The sequence below is a fragment of the Budorcas taxicolor genome, chromosome 10 (genome assembly GCF_023091745.1).
Source record: "Budorcas taxicolor isolate Tak-1 chromosome 10, Takin1.1, whole genome shotgun sequence".
Classification (NCBI taxonomy): domain Eukaryota; kingdom Metazoa; phylum Chordata; class Mammalia; order Artiodactyla; family Bovidae; genus Budorcas; species Budorcas taxicolor.
The window spans coordinates 2,405,302-2,422,083 of record NC_068919.1 but is presented as its reverse complement, the minus strand read 5'-3'; the positions used below and the strand labels follow the sequence as shown (position 1 = coordinate 2,422,083).

The 16,782-nt window shown below is 41.3% G+C and overlaps 1 long non-coding RNA gene across 1 annotated transcript; it reads right to left on the bottom strand.

The window, feature by feature from the left end:
• Nucleotides 1-6,485: 6,485 nt before the first annotated feature.
• On the bottom strand, nt 6,486-15,196 carry LOC128054133 (uncharacterized). The gene is made up of 4 exons (XR_008199995.1): nt 15,107-15,196; nt 14,695-14,736; nt 13,323-13,391; nt 6,486-6,576 (listed from the first exon to the last, which is right to left on the bottom strand). It is a non-coding gene; the product is annotated as an uncharacterized LOC128054133 (long non-coding RNA).
• Between the last annotated feature and the right edge of the window lie 1,586 nt (nt 15,197-16,782).

Sequence of the window (16,782 nt, the reverse complement as noted above, 5' to 3'; positions counted from 1 at the left end):
TCCAAGCACATTCCAAGGTTAATAAGAAATATCTAGACTTGCTTTTATTAGCCAGTTTGAGTAATTGTAGGTATACTGAAATTCACCTTCATATAACTATAAGAAGTCTGATTTCTACTCACCAAGAATGCTAATTTTTCTTTCTTCTTGTTCTAAAGTTACTGTGCTATTCACTAAAATCTATGAAAGTTTTCACCAACAGGTGAAAGAAAAAGTCCTCGAAACTCAAGGGTTTTTTTCCCCTAAAGCCCTAAATTAAAAGCTAGTGAAATAAATATTTATCTGGACATATGGATTTGGGGTTTTTCTTGATCTGGGTGAATAATGAGATAGCCAGTTGCTTTTGATGAGCTTATGAACAATTTCAAAGCATTCCTATCGCTGACATATGCAAGACTGACTTTTCCAGAAAGTTTGCATTTTCTCCCAAAGTGCTCATTCCAAAAGAATTTATTCACTCTTTCCACCAATGCACCGTCTTCTGCTGGCAGCTGCAGACTGCTCAGCATTTAGCAAAAGTCATTTCACAGTTCAGTGCTTGTCAGGTACTGTCTTGGTCATTTGAAGACTAGATAACTCTCAACAAGCAAACAGATCACCAAATTCGGAGGGAAAGTGTTTTCTATTATGGAGAGGATGTAATTAAACTTGGTTTAAATCAGACGCTAGTTGATTACCTTTTAAGAAGTTTGGCTTTAAAGAGGGGAACACAGCCAGACCTGTATTTGCACGTCCTAAGTGCTGGGGCACTGTGCAGCTTCTGGGGAACTGCCCTGTATGGAAACTGGCAAAAAACTGAAAGCACAGAGGAGCAGAAGGTCAGGATGGATGTGCCCCTGCACACCACCTGGACTCTCGGCCCACTGAGTGCGGTCTGACTCAGAAGGCGGCTTCTCCCTGACAAAGGCCAGTCCGGCAGCGCCACAGGAAGCAGAGACGACCAAAGGCAGTGGCCGTCGACCCAAATGGACGCGGTGTCTCGGGACCGGGAGTCATCAGTAAATACCTGGAGAGTCATGAAGATGACTGCAAAAGGAATGCCAAATTAGGAGGCTAAATTCTCTGGGAAAGGGATCACTTATATTCTAATTAGCATGAAAAAGACACCATTGGAAACTCAGAAGTTCATTCTAAATCCTGACTGCATTCTGAGACAAGAGAAGACACTGATATTGACATCTTTGGGGCTTTTCCCTTCGGTTCTTCTTCCATGGTAAACCAATCAGCAAAACTATACTTCTCCAAAGGAAGGGAACTGTGAGCAAGACATGAGAGTTGTTGGAGCCCACACTGGCAGAGTATCTAACTTTGGAGAGCCACAGTTTTCCGTGGGAAATGCACACTGGAGTTCATTATAATTTCTTTTTTTTAATTTTAGGCACGTTTTCCAGGCACACCCCTTTAATCCTCAGAGTGCCGCTGAAAGGATGAAATGCATCAGCACATGTAAGGCCATGGCAACAGGTCAGCACAGATGGACTAAGTGGGCCTGGGTCAGCTGTCACACCATCAGCCTCACCGTCCCACAGAGGAGGACGCTCCGCAGTCAGAGAGCTTGCCCAAGGTCACATAGCCAAGAAATGGAGAAGACGGGATGCACATCCAGCCTCTCTCCTCAGAGAACACGGTCTGTCCATAGCAGTCTTGTCTGCTATTTCCCCGGAGCCAGCTGCAGTGGCGCCATGAGGCCCTGACAGCGGGGCCTGCTCTCAATCCCTCAGTAGGTGCTGAGCATCTCTACGCGGTGCCCTTTTGATGGAATTTAGTCGGGTTGCTGACACCTACTATCAAGAGAAGTTTTCTCAAAAATATTTGTTTCTCTGCTAGCTGTATTTTCTTTCGTGTGTGTGTGTGTTTGATAAATAGCTGCCCTTCAAAAATAACAGAGTGAAGTAAGCCAGAAAGAAAAACACCAATACAGTATACTAACACATAAATATAGAATTTAGAAAGATGGTAACGATGACCCTATATGCGAGACAGCAAAAGAGACACAGATGTATAGAACAGTCTTTTGGACTCTGTGGGAGAGGGCGAGGGTGGGATGATTTGGGAGAATGGCATTGAAACATGTATAATATCAGATGTGAAACAGATCACGAGTCCATGCATGAGGCAGGGTGCTCAGGGCTGGTGCACTGGGATGACCCTGAGGGATGGGGTGCAGAGGGAGGTGGGAGGGGGGTTCAGGATGGGGACACATGTACACCCATGGCTGATTCATGTGAATGTGTGGCAAAAACCACCACAATAGTGTAAAGTAATTAGCCTCCAATTAAAATAAGTTAATTTAAAAAAATAACTTGCCTAAAACACTCAGCACTGTTGGAGGGCACACAGGGCATGCTCACCAGTGTCCATTTGTTGCTACAGTCACTGGGGAAAGACAACTTTTACAGCAGCAACTCTCACTTGGCTACCTTAAGACTGTGGATCTAATTAAACCCAAGCAACACTGATCACCACAGTTTTGTCTTTTTTCAATTTTCCCTGGAAGGAAATGTTCACCACAATACAAATATCTAGCAAACACTGCAGCTAATTTTAAAGGGTATTTGCTGAGAAGCCAAATTGTTTTAATATGACCCCTAAATAAACCCTCAAACAACTTCTCTGATGACCTGGCAATGGACAATCTAATTCAGAATATCTTTCTTTCAACAAATACCATTAGAAATCATATTCACTGTAACTCTGCTTTTCAAAAATTCAATTTCAAAACAAACCGTTTAATCAAAGGAGAATTAAACTCTTGATCAATAATACACAGCTATGTAAACCATACACAACATATAAGTATAAAGTGATCCTAGTTGAAGAGGAAGCAAATAAATACTTATGAGAATAGAGAGGCATGTATAAACTATTAAAAATGGTAATTCAGAAAGAGAAACAAATCTAACCTGATTCTAGTTGGGAACTTTTAATTAACATAGTCTAAGAAATGCAATCAGTTCTAATGACAAAAATGGAAACACAGAGATGAGGGAACAAGCCAGCTATCAGTTATTACTATCATGAAGGTAACAAATAGCACATAACAAGAAAAGTGGTTTGTGATCCTCAAACCACATGTAGAATACCGTATTCATTCAGTCAAAGACATGACGAACCTCTGGTTTTGTCTAAACAACATAAGAACATTGATCAATTGGGGAAAAATTCACATTAATTATCAGATGAATTGTTTCTATGATGCCAAAAACCACATTTAATTGAATTTTTGATTGAATTGACTGTGACAGTGTAGACAGTTAATCCTGTATAATAAAATTAAAGTTTAAAAAGCAGTCCTCATGAAAAAAAAAAAGAAAAGAAAAAGGAATAGGCTTAATAAAGATGAAATGAAAAGATGTAGAGATTTGACTCCCAGACCTTGATAACAAGATCAGAATAATTTAAGATTCTATTATCAAGATGTGAGCAAAACATACAAGGGCCAGAGGCATTCCATGATGTATAATTAGAACCAAGTCTCCACAGGGCACTGTGAAATGGAACTTCAGTTATACAGCTTTTTTATAGGGTCCAGAGCATTCAGGCTTTGGAAACAATCAAATCTAGGTAATGAAGGATCAAAATTACAAAGATGAGAAGGGCTCCAAGATGTGGGCAGAATTTTTGCTGTATTAACTAAATTGGTTGAGTATACATATTAATTATCCAATCAATAAATCAAAAAATATTTACTAAATACTGATTTTCTATGAAATATTGAATATTTAGTAAGTAGCTTTCAACTCCAGAGAATGAACATCTTAGGAAAGACAATTCCCCATTAGTTTGGACTGCAAGTGCTAAAGTAGCAAAGAAAACACATTTTTTTAAAAAAAGGTTTCTTTAGAGCTAAGCCACCAAATCTTGGGATATCTATTCAGAAAAGGTGAGAGTTAATTAACGACTTCATCTTTTCAAATTCTAATTCTCATAACCATGCATGTTTCAAATAGTAGGTCCATTCTCTGCCCAGTATTCCTTCTTTCAGTCAGTGTTAACTGAGTCCCCACAACGCAGCAGGCACTAGGCTAAATGCTCAAACATGCCAAACCCACAAGGCACCACGGTACACAGAGGCTCGGCAACTGCCTGGCAAATGTGCACGACGGCAGACTTTCCCAGCATGGTCTCAGTAAGCCTTTTGGTAACTTTCATTATGATGACTTAACGAAGGGCAAGAAATAGTCCTTCTTGGGAAAGTCCTTAATAACAATCCCTTACTTGGGTCATGTTTTTAAGTATCTTAGTCAGTAAGTTTAATTCATCTAACCACAGAATCCAGTTTTTCCTTGACAGTTTCGAATGTTGGCTGCCAAACACACAGTATCTTCTCCTAATTTCTACTATATCTGACACTGACTTCATTCAATAAAAGAGACCACAAAATGCCTGGATCCATTTTAAACATAACAACTTTTGTAAATTCCCCCTGTTCGGTCAGTGGACTGCAGTACTTTTCCCAGCTGGAATTGTATCAAACACAATTCAGACAGGAAAGCTGCTACCTGCCCTAGTAATCAAAGGACAGCGGTGTGTGATGGTGATCTGAGTAAGGGCTGGAGTGGAGAAGGGACAAGAGCTAGAACTGGGCAACCACACCAAAACTTTGTGCACATTATCAATCTCCCTCTTGTTTTAATTACATATTGGTAGAGGTCCCTGGCTCATATTTTCACTGGCAACAACTATTCAGCTATTCTCCCTTTCTTTCCAATCAATGTCTCTGATTTCCAATTTCAGCATAAAAGGGGCAAACAGACCTTCCTTTCATTGACCGCATTCTCTTAAATATCTTTCCCTTCTCCTTTTCAAACAGGCATGATGCTTGTATTTTAGTCTATGAGAGTTAGGGTGAATACTGAACAAGCATAGTTAAAATCAAGGGTTTAAAAATACCTCCAGCTACATAAATCTAGGGCTTCCCTGGTGGCTCAGACAGTAAACAATCTGCCTGCAATGCAGGAGACCTGGGTTTGATCCCTGGGTTGGGAAGATCTCCCAGAGAAGGGCATGGCAACCCACTCCACTATTCTCACCTGGAGAATTCCATGGACAGGGAAGCCTGGCAGGCTACAGTCCATGGGGTGGCAAAGAGCTGGACATGACTGAGCGACTTCTTAGGCACAATGCTTAGATCGGAAACCATTCCGAGGTAACAACAGGCCATTATTTTACTTGTAAAGAATTCATTACCTTGTGAAACCAGAGCAGATGATGCTCTACCGTCATGACTGACTCAGTCAGATTGCTGAGAGGCAAACTGTGGACCGCTGGCAATACAACATCAATGACCTGAAGCACAGTGACATCCCCCAGCCAGAATTCCGGATGGACATGTGACTCCACCCTAAAGCTGAGAGTACTCTTCCAGCAGACCACATCAAACTAAATTTCTGGACACTCTGAGGGCCTCTTCTGTCTGAACAGTGCAGAAGGCAGCGCAGAACTGAGGAGCTGGTTTTGTATCATGTTTACATTTCACTTAACTCTCCCCTCTTACCTCCCTAACACTGAGGCTTCTTTATTCAGTGAGATGGTTTTCAGCAACAAATTCATCACCTGTGTGTAGTGATTTAATTTCCTGGGTCCTACATTTTATAATCAGAACTGTCACGCCCCTGCAAAGTGTTGGGGCCACTACGAGTTGTAAATCTCAAGGTGAGCCACCTGATTCTGCCCAGAAGTAATAGATCTCCATGTATTCCTGAGCTCCCACTCGTTCATTTATTTCACAGACATTTATTGGTTACTAAGGATGTGCCAGTTCCCACAGGTATTGGAGCTGTGGTTAGACTGGCTCATGGAGGTGTAATCTATTTCAAGGTCCATGAAGGTTAGGGGTTCCTTTCACTTTGTAGGAAAAGAATGCCAGTCAATTTCACTACTGTTCTAGAGTTCCCTCTCAACTGTTCCACAACTGAATTCATCATCCTGATACAGGAAAAGGGGAAAAAGAGGCATCACAGCTTCAACTGCACCATAAGAAGAGGTCTGATGTTCACTTACTAGTGGTCAGTGTTTGTGCTTCAAGTTTACAGTCTTGGAGGGAGAAAGGCATGCAGAAAGAAGCCAGCCACAAGTAGAATATTGTGTGTGTGTTTAGTGTACAAGGGAGCAGATCATTCCTGCTAGATGTCCTGGGGAGAGTTTCATGGAGGTGTTGTTATTTAAATTCAGTCTGGAAGAAGAGCTTTATTTGTCCGGAGGAGCATTCTTTCTAGGACTGAGTAAGCAAAGGCACAGAGGGGAGGGCCTCCTGGGGCATGTTCAGAATAACAAGTAGCCTGGTCCTTCTAAGAAAATAAATGCTATAGTAGCTAGAAATAAAACATGAGTTCACATAGTTCTGGAATGGCTCCTCAGCCACAGATACTCAGTTTATGAAGGTTTAAAACACATTAGTTGAAAAAAATATTTAAAAGTATGATGTGGGAGTAGGCATAAGGAATTTAAGGAAACAGCGCTTACGTATGTCACTTACTGTCTAGGGGATGAGTCCAACCGCACCTGAAGGGTCCAGAAGAACCGGTAAAATCATTCATATTGAAAATCTTGCAGCTGATGCCTTCTGAGTCTGTCCTGTTTCCAGAAGAGATTCCAGAAAAATCCTTCTTGGTCTTGGCTTTCCCCAACTTCTGGGTATCATGTTATGAGATTCCCTTATGATGGTCACTAGACTATTGTCTAAATTAGTAACGGTCCGTAGGCCTCAAATTGTAAACAATTTTATTATGATGATGTAAGCGTCGGCTTGAATTCTGAATACGTACGTCTGGCTAATCAGGAAGAAGTAGAGAGAACCAGCTGGGTTTGTGTGGTTGCGACTGATTAGCACATGGCTAGCCACAAAGAAGGGAAGAATGGGGTCTGCTCTCATAGCTGGCACAGAAGCAGCACCCTCTCTGGCCAAGTGGACACTAAGGAACCCTCTGGCATTTACCAGGGGAAGTGCAGCCACTTGCTCCCAAGAAAGAGGTTAAGTGTGCTCCCTTCCCTATTCCTTCCAACTAGGGACCTTCCTTCTTACCACTCTACCACAGCCCAAGGACAGCGAGAGGCAGCAGTAAATAAGCTGTATGTGAATGAACATGTGTGCTTTTTTTGTTGGGCACAATCAAAACGCAAAGAGCCTGAGACAGGCTGGAACCTGAGTGGGAGCCTGGGGCCATCTCCAAGATGCCTGCGCAGTGGCTGCCCCTAGCTCAGCACGTGGAGTTCTTGACTTCTAGGTCTAGTGTGTGAGGTCTGTCTTTGAGAGCACAGAGGCCTGAAATAGGGAGGAGGACATTCACTAATGCAGTAAACATGTATTATGCTCACTCCTGTAAGCATACCTTTCTAATAAATGTATTTCTTTTATCAGAAATATGCTTTTCTCTCATCTAAATCTACCCATTCTTCATTCACCCAATATTTACCAAGGATAGATGCGAAGCCCTGAAAACGTCAAGAAGGCACAGTACTTGCTCTCAAGGACCTTCTCGGTTTCAAATTTTGTGCCGACTCCAATCAGTTGTTAATGTAACAAGACAGTGAAGATTTGGAAATCATATTCAGGATGAATAATAATAATAATCTGTGTTAAGACACTGATTCGCAATGTCTGACCCAAGTGGAGGAGGAGACAGAGATAGCACACAAACCATGTATCTGTCATCTCTGGGTATAGGTTAATTTCTACCTCCTTAAAAGAAAGCATTCACCTCCAATTCCCGGTCTCCAGTGATACCACTCCTCTGCATCTTACAATTTGGCACTAGATTATATCACAATTCATTAAGTCCATCATGCGTATCAGTCTCCCTGCCACACGTAAAATATAAATCTACATTCCATAATGGAACAAACTTAGCACAAAGAAAATACTAAAAAAAAAAGCTTGTTCAGTTGACATAGGCAACAAACTTAGCACAAAGAAAATACTAAAAAAAAAAAGCTTGTTCAGTTGACATAGGAATAGATGCGCAATCCCACCGCTAACTCTTCTCAGGTTCTTCAGTGCTTCTATACATGGCGACTTTGTTTTCTTGGGACCATTTACATGATAGCACAGAATGAGATCATACTGGAAATAAGTAAAGGCTTTAAAGTTCCAGTACTAGGAGCAAAGTTTCTCCTGGATCCCAGAGGGCATTTTTAGGACTCTAGGAAAAAGTTGCTGTCAGTTTTGAGTACCACAGCTGGATCAAACCTAGAGGGCTAGAATCACAGCAGGTTGTTCAGAGGATGGCTTTAAATGTTGATAAAGGTCAGCAACTGCAAGACACTCTTTTCTGACAAGTGGTTTTATGGCTAAATCATAATTTTTTTCTTCTGCTAATAAATAATGGAAGATAATTTGCTGTGGAAGCTAACATTACATTCACTTCAACTTCCTAGCTCTTTAGAAGAATAGAAGGATCAAAATTACTTCTAGTCCATCACAACTAAACAAGATTAAGTCATTAAGGATGGAGTTTTTAAAAGTTCCGCTTAACAGATATTAGCATGTATGGACCACATATTTACTGAGCTTCTAACATATATTTAATATTTCATTAAACACTGCATATGAAATTTTTAAACTTTCTGGAAGTCTATAATCTAGCTGGTCAGTGAAAGAAATGAATGTGATCCAACTAACAAATAATGCAGGAGAGTATAATCTAGTGTTACACCAGGTTAATACCATGTCATTGCTACTAATAACTGAATTGATATTTAGAATTTAGTTGAGAGCCATGCTAATGTTTAAATCCCAAACCATTAGAGCTGCTAATACTGTCATGCACTAACAGATCAATTTCAGGATCACTGCTGTTTTTTAAACCACTGAGATGAGAGATTCTTGAAGCTGTCCACAGGTGCAAAACATGTCCTGAAATACTCATTTCAGATAGATTTAGATCCAAGAAATAGGATTTTTAGGAACCATAATTTCTACAGATGTGGACTGAGACTTACGGTTAATTTTCCAGTATAAAGCAAAGGAGTGGTTTAAAGCCAGAATTTTTAAAATCTATCTTTATCAACCAAGATGATACAGTCCAGCTACATCCATTACATTTTCCTTTGGTATATTCAAATTGGATTCACTGGTAAGATTTCCTCATTGCTAGTCTTTTTCCCATATAACAAAGGAATTATTCGGAGAATTCAGGCAAATCCCTTCCACTCCTGCCTCACTCCAGCAACATTTTGAATAAACCAAGATGAATCAGACAAAATCAAGTTATTTTGTGTTAAGCATAATTATTCAGATAATTATCTCAACCCTGCACTTCACTTTGGTTGTGAGGATAAGGTCCTAAAAGACTCACCAGCCAGAAACAGCACTTGAAAACATACGCGCAGAGCAGGGAAGCCACAGTGCCTCTCTTAGGTTCCTAGTCAGTCTAGAGTAAGTGGGCACAATGTATGAAACTCATCATCTGGAGGTTATTCATTTGGATTAGTAAAGTGTTCATACTTCAGAAGGATATTTTCCTAAAGTACTCATCTTAGACTCTGTGTGTGCTCAGTCATGTCTGACTCTTGGCGACCCCATGGACTCTAGACAGCCAGGTTCCTCTGTCCATGGAATTTTCCAGGCAAGAATACTGGAGTGGGTTGCCATTTCCTACTTCAGGGGATCTTCCCGACCCAAGGATTGAACCCATGTCTCCTGCATCTCCTGCACTGGCAGGCAGATTCTTTACCACCGCACCACCCGGGAAAACCATTCATCTTAGGGTTTAAAATAAAGAGAATTCTCTCAGTATATTTATGAAGATCTGATTTACATGCCAGTTTTAAGAACTGCATCAGTTTAAAATAGCACAAATAAAAAAATAGAATGATATTTTAAATACCTGTTTATTCCAAGATTTCTGCTCAAATGCCTTCTTCTGCCTGACCTATCTATTTAGCTCAAGAGGAAGAGGGCCTGGGGCTAAACCCAGATAGACCATCCCTACTGTCCTAATTCCCCAAACAATTCCCAATTCTCCCCTCACAATGCGCTAGAAGCGCTGGTAAAAGAGAAGACAGTACCATCTACAATTACTCTCCTAGGTACTTTTCAGCATCCCCACAGTCAAAAAATCACTGAGTAACTTGTAAATTTACATTCCAAAACCCAACAGCACAGCTACCAACAGTACCTCATCCTTTGCAATCTTTTTCTCTTTTTCTTTAAACAAGAAAACCTTATGTTACTGAAGAGATTATTGAAAGAGTCTCCTTGTAAGTTCATGAATGCCCCTTCACAGACTGTACAGAAAGCAAAGCTCTAAGAACAGCACAATGGAGTCAACTCATCATTTTGAAAAGCTCAGCATCAGACTTAGAGAGAATCTAAAATTGTTCCAATTCCTAGGTCTCTGTTAAAACATAATAAGCCCAAGCTTGTGCCACTGTGAATCCATGGCACATTCATACTAGGAGGCAAGTTTACAGCACAAAGGGTAGTCATGTTGAAAATCAGGACTTAACTTTGACACTGAATTCAATTTATTTTTTCAAACTATTCAGTAAGACCATCTGCTTATTTTTGAAATATTTTCTTCTCAGTGATGTATCCAAAGCAAGGACCTTTAAAATAAAACAACTAAGTATATCCCAAGGACCAATATTAAATATAATCTTAGAAATTAAATTTAACAAAAAGCCAAATATAAATTAAAGAAATGCTGAGGATTTCTGCAGACTCACAATATCTTGTTAATTGCAAAGACATGTCGGGGATGGAGTGCTAGAAAAAGTTATGCTTACCAGAAAATCGAAAACGCTGGGGGATATTATTAAAAAGAACACTCTAGAAAATGAAGATAAGGCAAACCACACTCAAAATTAAAACCTGTAACAGTACTCCTAAAATGCACAACCCCAGATGCACTGTATCCTATGTAAATAATGCCCCCGGGAATTGTGCCCAAAGGGTCCCCTATATGGAATACAATGTGATTAGCGCCTCATAGATTAACAACGCAGTTGTATTTTTTTATAATGCAAAAAGTTATCATTGTGAAACACCATTTTAGGGTAGGTCAAATGTCTAAATATTGAACCATTCAGTTTTGGATCCTAGAGTCTACTAGTTAATTTCTTACTCTGGAATGAGTTGATTATAAATTTGTATTTGGAATAAGCCCTTTACTAAACAGGTCAAAAACACTGAAATTAGACCCTTTTTAGTGTTTTAAAATATGGAAATCTATGTTTCTATATAAATGGAAAGATATGTTTCACAGCAAACATATAAAAGTTTATATATGTTCTAGAGGTGACCAGGTGTTAAGTTCACTGCTTCCCCAGCGCTAGTTTCTATCATATAAGAGGTAAGTCTTTAAGTAAGCCAGTTACACAGGTCAGCAAAGTAATTCCTGTTTTAATCAAGTAAAGAAAATAACTTCATTTTTCCAAAAAGGAGAAAAGGAGGTATAAAACACCTCTAATTTCAGTTTTAAAAAAAAGACAATCAAAATTTATTTTTTTTTAATGAAAAGACTTTGAAGAGCTCAGAACTCCTGGAATAAGAAAATTGCTAGAAAGTTACTTGGAATCACCCACAGACAATAACTGTCAGTGGTTTCATTTCAGGCAATGGGCTTGTGCCAAAAAGGACTGACATCTTGATGAAAGGATCACCAAAAAGTCGTGAGAATTTTTCCATGACTAAAATTCCTTCCAAGAGCAACAAACTGATTTCTCATTCTGTCACCATAAATAGACGACAACTGTAAGAAATTGACAACATGCAACAATAATTCGAATTTGCTCTTCTGCATTCGAACTGTTCCAACTTTCAGTCTTGGCTTTGGCACACATGCTTTCCTTCCACAAAGCTTACTCCGCTCACTACTATGGAAACATGATATTTATTCTTTGAGCTTGAGCTATAGGACTAATTGTGGCAGAATCAGTGGTCAGATTGATGTTCAACCAAACTGGTCACCTGACATTACAACACACGTGAATCTTCACACCCTCTTTATTCCAGGGTAAGGTTCTGGGATAAAGAGCTACAGGACCAGGTGTCGTGGCCAATCACAGTAAAAGATAACGAAATAAAAACACTTTGCAGTGGGTTATTTTATTACCATCCTAGAACCCTATGACAATAGCTAGTTAGGAATTTAATATCGATTTAGAAACCATTTGCACAAAACCTACTGATTAATTTTGTTTATCCCTTTTGCCTTCTACCTTAAGTTACTTAATTTGGTCATTATCAACCTATGCCCAAGCAAAATCTATTTTATTTGATGCTTTGACACCCACCTGTTGAAATGATAAGTGAGGCACACACACAAAATAAACAGCTTACTTATTAACAGAATGCAAACAAAATTCATGTAACTGCTTCTGACTCACTTTTCTCCTTGGAAGCTTATACTTGGATTGCTCTCAAAGAAAACATCAAGTATATCGGATTCAATTTTAATTCATTATTCCTCCCTCTTTTAAATTCCTCCCTCTTTTAAAAGAAAAAACAAAAACTAAATTTGGAAACCACACACTCCAAGCGGCAAAGAGGTGTTCTAAAGAGCATAAACGTCTGCAGTAGGACATGCTATACTTAACTAACAAGTTTCATGACATTTCTGTTCTTTTTTTCAGTTCAACCTCATTTCCATAGAGGAAATTTTTCAAAAAAGATTAATACATGTATTCAACTGTTTTTAATGTGTATTTCACCTATTTCTTTAACCCATCATCGAACACTAAGCTGCCTCCTCTGTTGGTCATAATGCTTGTCAGAAATAGTTACGCCTTCATTTAGAGGATAACACGCTTATCTTCTAAAACTGAGCAGATGTCTCTCATAAATGAAGTTATAAATCAATGACAACAATAAAACAGTAATTATATTTGGGAGACAATAGAGTGTATTAACATAGAAGTCCATGCTCTACATATATACCGCTTTAGCATATGCTATAGCTGTTGGATTAGCTGGACAGACTCCTACTTTTGGGATAAGTTCTGGCTCTCTCTACTAGAAGACCCGTTGCTTTGTTTGAGCCCCATTGCTTGCCACCTCTTCCACGCATGTCACAATTTATCACTCGTCTTAAAGAACAGAACAGTTTCTGTTGTTCAAGTTAAAAATTTTTCACTTCTGAGAGGAATTTCAGTTTTCTATTCAAAATGATTGAAAATCAAAAGATCTTATTCCTAATTCATCACATCCAATAAATTGCTGTACTGCAGAAGCCCGCCAGGCTGGATAGGAACCTCTGAAAGGTCATATAGGGTAGAAACAATGAAGGGTTCAGAGGAGATGAAGGTGGGTGGTTGGTATTTTTATGGAATAAAGACTGATAAGAAGTAATTGAGAGTCTCCTCTGATGACCAATTCTTACCATTTTGAGAATCCTTAATAGTCTTGGCCTTGCACCCTCCCTCTCTTCGGTCGAAGGAGACCAACCAACCTGCAAAATATGTTTAAATACAGTAGACAAATTGCCTTACCATAGGTCAGCAAATGAGAAATGCTTGTTTAGAGGTTACAGACAAATAATCATTTTCTGTGGTTAAGCTCAGTTACATGCAAATTATTGTAACCACTGGAGCTTCTGAAAGAGCTTTTCAAACGGTCTGCAGGCTTAAACAGGGGACAAAGGAATCCCTGGTACCTGGCTTTGCAGAGTCCTGGGCTATTCTTAGTGTTGGGTTCATCTTTAAATTGCAGGAGTTTAAAAGGCTTAATAACTTAAAAGTAGAACCAAGTGATAAAAATAGATTGTTTTCTGGCCTCTCTTTGTTCCCAGACATACTACTGGCAGTATATTTGCAATCAAGACAGCAGAATACGAATCAGCCTTCCACCGTGTAGTGTAATGCCTCAGAGTGGATATTTTTGGAAATGGCACTGCATTACATAACCTTCCGTGTTTAAAAAAAAAAAAAAACTACACTAAGGGGGGAAAGTCGGGAATATACACCATTATGCCCTCCTCCCTAAACCAAATAAACATTAATATACGTGCTGCGGTGATTTTCCTCCCAACCTTTGTGTCACAATACAGTTCTTTTGTTAACATAAGTTATGACAAAAATTAAGATGAATGGAGAAACAAAGTTCTCTAACAGGGTATTATGAGCTCTTCGAGTTTTCCTATAATGGTATTACAGACACACAGAAACGCAAATCAGATCATTATCATCATCAAGCAAAAAGCAGTCACTTATTTTTAAGCCATCCCTCCCCCAAAGTTCAGCTGCTTTATAAGAAAATGCAGGGGAAAAGTGTTGCAAGATCGAATGCCTGAAAAGACCCTTGGAGGCGCAGCAGCTTTGAAAGAGTAATAAAGACTAAGGATGGAGGAACACAAATCCACTTTATAAAAGAGGAGGGGGGTGTGCATGCACCAAAGTGCATTTAATGCAAAGAAACAAAACAGTTCCTAACAATGCTTTATTAGCAAGAAGAACAAAAATTAATCACACCAACAAGCGAAAAACCCCACCCCTTCCCAACAGATTTCTCCCTCTTAACTTGTGCATTAGGGAAAAAACAAAAAACAAAAAAAACCACCCAAGTCAAATTCCAGCCTTAATGCAGCGGGACCAAAATGCCAGAATTTCTCTAAGTACAGCCTTCCGTTCTTTAAAATTTAGAGGGAAGAAGCATGAACTCTGCAGGGTTGGAGTCCAGCAAAGAGCAACGGCAAGAAATCGACACAAAAGAGAAAGCAGCGCTCCCGGCCGGGGATGGGAATGGCATATACTTACAGACAAAAGCCCCGTTCCCTGTTCACTCTCTCCTCTCTACACCTGAAACACAAATGTGGATGAAAAAGGGTATCATGCTAGAAAGACAGCTGGGGAAGGGGGGGTGGGGGGAGGGGGCGGGGGGAGGGAAAAGGGGTGGAGGAAAAGGAGGGAGGAGGGGGAAGGGAAACAAAACCCAAACCGGCTTCACTTCCAAGAAGTGCAGCCTTGGAAAAAGGAGGGGGGAGGTCTCCCTGCCTCGCGCTCTCTCTCCAAGAGTGTGTGTCTCTTTCTCTAAGAGTCAGTTTCTCTCTCTCTCTCTCTCGGCTGCTAGTGTGCTAGTGAACAATGAGCTAATTCTGATGGGCTGGCGCCACGCCAGCACCCCAGCCTCGCTGCCACTGTGCGGCCGCGGCGGAGCCAGACTGCTTACTCGGCAGGAATCGGCGACTCGGGGCCCGGTCGGCGAGCGGCCAGCGCGCGCGCCCCGGGCCCCCGCCCCCGGGAACCCCGAGCGCCGCGCCGCCCCCCTGCGCCTGCCGGGCCCGGGGACAAAGGGGCCCGCGGCTCCGCGCGCCGCCCCGGCCCCGCCCCCGGAGCGCGGCGCGCACACACCCGGCCGGGCCTCTCCCCCTTGGCGGGCTTCTCCGCCTCGACGTGCGGTTGCTTTTCAGACAAATAAGGAGGCGGAGGAGGCGGTTTGGGGGCGCGCCAGGCGTGAAGGCGGCCAGGGCGCTGCACAGCCCGGCGGCTGGCCAGGGCCCCGGGGAGAGGCGGCGCGGCCCGTACTGTAATAATAAACCTGCAGCAGAGGGCATCTGAGGGAAAGAGGACGGCGACCGGCGGCAGCCGCCTTCCCTTTTATGTGCCTGTCCGGAGCAGAGCAGAAAATGGTGCCGGCGGCGGCGCGGAGCCGCACCGACACACAAAGAGCCGGCCTTGCCCGCGTTTGCGCACGGCCCGGGTCGGCCCCGCCGGGTACGCGCGCCCCGCTCCCGGCAGCGAAGAAGCCCGCAGCCCGAGCACCCCCGTGGCCCTGTGGCTGCGCGCTCTCGCGCACACACACACAGGCACACACACACACACACACACGCGTGCGTGCACAGACAGCAAGAGGCTGAGATCTGGTATGATCAGCACAAGGCACCCTCCCCCAAGATTTAGTAAGTTCCCAGCACAAGACACCCTCCCAGAAGATTTAGTAGGTTCTCACTCTCAGCCCCACGGAAATCGTACTTTTGAAAACCAGAGATTGCATTTTAAAAGAGGTTCTTTGCATTTCTGATTTTTTAAAAACCTCATCTTTCCTACTTAAAATATGACTGTCTTTTTTGACAGTACTTTAAAAGCTCAAAATTTTGCTACAAATTCGAACAAACTGATTTTGACCAAACAGGATATAATTTTATGGTCATTGTCAGATGTTAGAGGGCAGGGCTATTTCCTAATTAAATTGCTTTGCCAAGAAAAAAGATATGAAGGATCATAACGTCTTTTAAATTTGCCATCAACATTTTACTTCTGATCACTGAAAGCAATGTTTTCCATTATAACAATCAAAAGAAAGGGCGGATGGACTTACAAAAACTAAGTTCTTAAACATTTCACTACAAAAGTAGCAGCAAATACTGATTAGACTGCTAGTGGGTGTAATGTTTAAGGGGCCCACTTGGAGCCTTCCCTAAATCAATCTAAAACATCACAGATATTTTCCTAAGGACAACAAGAAAACTTACCTTGGAAACATAACTAGGAACAAAGGGAAAAAACAAGTCTCAGTGAATGTCCCTAATGCCTTCAGGGCCAGTGTTCACCTGCCCGGAAAATGATGGAAAGCAGGTCTGGGGAGAAAATGGGGCAGTGGGATAGGGCAGAAGCCTGGGGGCTGCCTCTGTAGGTCTGAAAGGGCACCCCAACACTGAGATCTTAGGTAACAGAGTCAGATTTGAAACCCAAGAGGGCACTGCCACATGGACCAAAAATCTATCCCAGTACAATATGTTCAAAAGTTATTTCTACAAGAAAGCATTTCTACAAACACACCCACACACACATTGACTATTTTTTTAATTTATTTTAATTGGAGGCTAATTACTTTACACTATTGTG